This window comes from Galeopterus variegatus, unplaced genomic scaffold (assembly GCF_000696425.1).
Source record: "Galeopterus variegatus unplaced genomic scaffold, G_variegatus-3.0.2 Scaffold10186, whole genome shotgun sequence".
Classification (NCBI taxonomy): Eukaryota; Metazoa; Chordata; class Mammalia; order Dermoptera; family Cynocephalidae; genus Galeopterus; species Galeopterus variegatus.
The window spans coordinates 17,169-22,242 of record NW_007736297.1 but is presented as its reverse complement, the minus strand read 5'-3'; the positions used below and the strand labels follow the sequence as shown (position 1 = coordinate 22,242).

Here is a 5,074-nt window from a genome sequence, read left to right as displayed (position 1 = left end):
ATAGACAAATTTGTCAAAGTGGGAAGCAGATTAGCAAGAATGGGGGACAACACGAAGAAGGCAGATTATATTTTGTCCTTCATCTAAAAAAATTCGAGGTAGGATTTACGTGAAATAGCAGGCATCATTTTCAGGTGTACAATTCTGTGGCATTTAATACATTGACAATGTTGCACAACCATCACAACTGTCTAGTTCCAGAACTTTTTCATCACCCCGAACCTTCATACATATTAAGCAGCTATGGTGTACAATTCTGTGGCATTTAATACATTGACAATGTTGCACAACCATTACAACTGTCTAGTTCCAGAACTTTTTCATCACCCCGAACCTTCATACATATTAAGCAGCTATTATTCCCTATCCCCTCCTTACCTCAGACCCTTGCAACCACAATCCGCTTTCTGTTACTGTATATTTATCTGTTCTAGATGTTTGCTATGAATGGAAGCATACCATATTGACATCTTGCGTCTGGCTTCTATTCCTAATAATGTTTTCGAGATTGGATCGCATTGTGGCATGTACGTACTTCATTCTTTTTATGGCTTAATAATATTTCATTGTATACCTCAGTTCTTTTACCTCTTTATCTATGGATGGATATTTGGGCTGTTTCCACTTTTTGGCTACTGAGAATTCTGTTGTTAAGAACATTCATATATGAGTCTTTGTATACCCATTTTCAATTCTTTTGGGTATATACTCATGTATTAGTCAGGGTTCTCCAGTGATCAGATATATTTTATAGGAATTGGCTCAAGCAATTATGGAGTCTGAGAAGTCCTGCCATGCAGAGAGTGTAAGCTGGAGACCCAGGAAAGTCAGTGCTGTAATTCAGCCTGAGTCCCAAAGCCTCAGAACCAGCAGCATCAATATCCAATGGCAACAGAAGAAGCATGTCCCAGCTCAAACAGGGAGAGCAGATTTGCCTTTTCTCTACTGTTTTGTTCTATTTGGTCTCTCAGTGGATCAAATTAGGTCCACCTGTACCAGTGAGGGCAATCTTCTTTACTGGTACAGTGATTCAATTGGTAATCTCTTGTGGAAACACTATTGCAGACAACCCAGAAATAATTTTTTTTTTTTTTTTTTTTTTTTACCACCAATCTGGGTATCCTTAAGCCCAGTCAAATTGAAAAATAAAATTAACTATCACATTCCTGGAGACTAATTGCTGGGTCACAGGGCAATTTTATATTTAACTTTTTAGGAACCACCAAACTCTTTTCCATAACAGCTGAATTATTTTCCATGCCCACTAGCAGTTAATGAGGCTTCCAGTTTCTCCACATCTTTATCCTCAGTTGTTATTTCCATTTATTTGATGTCTTCCCAGTGTGTGTGAAGTGGTATCTCATCATGATTATGATTCGCATTTCCAAAGTGACTAATGATGTTGAAAAAATTTTTGTGTTCTTGTTAGACATTTGCATATCTTCTTTTGAGAAACGCCTGTTGAACTCCCTTGCCCATTTATAAAATTGGTTTGTTTGGCTTGTTGTTATTGAGTTGTAAGAGTATTTTTGTTAATTGAAACATAATTGATTGTACATATTTGTGGGGCACAGAGTTGAATATCAATATCTGTGTACAATACGTGATGATCAAATCATGATAATTAGCATATTCATCATTACCAAATGTATTCATTCTTTGTGTTCATTAACTACTTTCTTGCTAACCTCCCTCCCACTCCCACTTTTTCACCACTAGTAACCACAGTTTTATTTTCCCCTTCTTCAAGTTCAATGTATTATTGTGACTGTTTCCTTCCTTGCTTGCTTTCTTTGTTTTATTTTCCCCTTCTTCAAGTTCAATGTATTATTGTGACTGTTTCCTTCCTTGCTTGCTTTCTTTCCTTTTTATTTATTTATTTTTAGCTCCATTTATGAGTGAGGACATGCAGTATTTCTCCTTCTGTGTCTGGCTTATTTCACTTAATATAATTTTCTCCGAGCTCATCCATGCCACTGGGAATGGCAGAATTTCATTCTTTTCTGTGGCTAAGAAGTAATCCATTGTGTATACATACCACATTTTATTTATCCAGTCATCCCTTTAAAATTTTTTTTAAATTATTTTTTAATACATATTTATGGGGTATGGAGTTGACTATCAGTATTTATGTACAGTATGTGATGATCAAATCAATATTATTAGCATGCTTACCATTACAAAGAGTAGTTACTTTTTGTGTCCCTTACCCAATTAATTCCTATCTCCTCTCCCCCTTTCCCACCTCTAGTAACTATAGGTTTGCTCTCTCCTGAAAGTTCAATGTTTTATTATGCTCTTTCTTTCTTTGTTTCATAGCTCCCACTTATGAGTAAGGACATGCGGTCATTCTCTTTTGTACCTGGTTTATTTCACTTAACATAATTTTCTCCAAGCTCATCCATGCTGCTGCGAATGGCAAAATTTCATTCTTTTGTTTGGCTGAGTAGTGTTCCATTGTGTATGTACATCCCATTTTATGTATCAAGTTATCTATTAATGGACATTTTGGTTGGTTCTATGACTTGGCTATTGTAAATAGAACTGCAGTGAACATGGGAGTGCATGCATCCTTTCTGCATATTGATTTCCATTCCTTTGGGTACATACCCAGAAGTGGGATTGCTGGATTTTATGGTAGTTGTATCTGTACTTGTTTGAGAAACCTCCATTCTGTTTTCCATAATGGATGTACTTATTTACAGTCCCAGCAACAGTGTAGAAGGGTTCCCCTTTCTCTGCATCCTCGTCGGCATTTGTTATTCTCCGTCTTTTTGATAATAGCCAGTCTAACGGGGGTAAGATGATAGACTCAATGTGGTTTTGATTTGAATTTCCCTGATCATTAGTGATGTCGAGCATTTTTTCATGTACCTGTTGGGCATTTGTATGTCTTCCTCCGAGAAATGTTTCTTCAGATCCTTTGCCCATTTCTAAACTGGATTATTATTATTTTTACTGTTAAATTGTTTAAATTCTTTGTATATTCTGGATATTAATCCCTTGTCAGATGGATAGTTTGCAGATATTTTTTCCCGTTCAGTAGGTCATCTTCTCACTCTGTTGACTGTTTTCTTTGTTGTGCAGAAGCTTTGTAGTTTGAAATAATCCCATTTGTTTATTTTTTCGTTTGTTGCCTGCGCTTTTGAGGTCTTATTCATAAATCTCTGCCCAATCCTACATCCTGAAGTGTTTCCTTTATGTTTTCTTCTAGGAGTTTTATTGTTTCAGGTCTTATATTTAAGTCTTTAATCCATTTTGAGTTGATTTTGGTTTATGGTGAGAGGTACAGGTCTAGTTTCATTCTTCTACACATGCGCCATTTATTGAAGTGGCTGTCCTTTCCCCAATGTATGTTCTTGGTGCCTTTGTTGAAGATCTGTTGGCTGTAAGAGGATTGATTTCTGGGTTCTCTATTCTGTTCCGTTGATCTGTGTATCTGTTTTTATGCTAGTACCATGCTGTTTTGGTTACTATAGATTTTTGAGGATTCATTCACAAAGTCTGGTGAATGATAGTTTGCTTCTTAACATCTTCTCTCATTGGAGCAGAATTTGACAGCAGAATTTTGCCAAGTGGAACTGTCTAATTCATTATAACCACTTCTTCAATAGCTGTGTCCTTCTCTGTAATGTAAGTTCCATAAGGGTAGGCACTACACACCTCATACTCAAGCTCTCTCCCCAAGGCCAGTGAATGAAAGGCCACATCACATAATTTTATATTTGGTGCACAGAATTATTATTTGGGGAAAGGCTGGGTTTTTTTTTGTTTTTAAATAGGTCTTAAAGCTGACAATAAAACAAAAGTAGCAATTTTATTAATGAGGAAAATGTGAACATATGATGATATAAATGACAAAACATATTAATACCAATAAAACATATAAATACAAACACCATCAAAAATAAATGAATTAATATTAGTAAACAAACAAATAAATATTTTACAACCTGAGTTTCAGCCACCAATTGCATTTCTTTTTATTCTGAAAATAGAGAAAGATATGCTTAAGACTACCAATAAAAATGTGTGAGATAGGATTTGCATTATTTCATCTGTGAAGCAAAAAGTAACTGTTTTGGAAATGACTGAACATGAGAATCTGAGGACATTAGTCACTGAAAATCAGGTTTCTTCTTAATTCTGAGTTTTCTTATGAGCTTGTTGATGAAGAGAAGGATTTCATGATTTCCACTCTGGCAGCCTCCCAGGCACGGTCACTGTATTCCTTCGTTTCCAGGTAGACATGGTTTCCCTGGTAGTACCTCTTCAAGGCCAGTATTGGGCCTTCAGTTCCCCTGGCAGATTCTTCCTCTCTCACCACCTGGATCAAGCATTTCTCTAGGTCTTCCAGCTGCCAATGAGGTCCAGAGAGGATCTTGTCTGGGAGGGTTGGGTTCTAGACAGCAGAGGAGCGCTCTGTGTGGAAGAGGTTGAAGATCTGCTGTAGCATCTCATGGAGCACAGACATGGCCTGGGTCTACTGGAGCTGGCTGCCATCTACCATCTCCCGGGGGAATCTGAAGTCAGTCCTGTCCTTCTGACAGGAAGAAAGGGAGGTTTTCCCCCATCTGGTACAGTGCTACGAAGGTCCTCTGCTTTCCCAGGTCAAGGCTCTGAAGCAGGTCACAGCTAAGGGAACAGAAGGGGCTGCAGAAGGTCATCACCAATGCCATCAGTGAGGCCACCAAAAGAGCCATTGGTAAGTTGCAAGGAGCTCTTCAGTTGAGATGGGAGATTTTGAACTTTGCTCCTGCTTCTCTGAGGACCTTCTGCCCATGTGCCTCTTGAATATTGAGCACAAAATTTCATTTTTTGAATACACTCAGATCTTTCAATTTCCCTTTTTGGCTTTCCCTTCTCTTCAGTGAGGCAGTTCTTTCCACAGTCTTATCATTGAGTTAAAATCATCCTTTAAAAAATTAGAGGTTTCAAATCAATGGAATCTTATCATTAACCAAAAATGACTTTAAACTTACAGAGTTATCTGATCTTTCTTCATGATATTCAGAACAACTTTTAAGGAAGCTTTACTAGGCTTCTTTTAAAATCTTTTTTCTACCCCTCCAGA

The 5,074-nt window shown here is 37.4% G+C and overlaps 1 pseudogene; it reads right to left on the bottom strand.

Annotated features, from left to right (window-relative positions):
* Positions 1 to 4,156: 4,156 nt before the first annotated feature.
* LOC103609848 lies at positions 4,157 to 4,703 on the bottom strand (annotated as a pseudogene).
* Between the last annotated feature and the right edge of the window lie 371 nt (positions 4,704 to 5,074).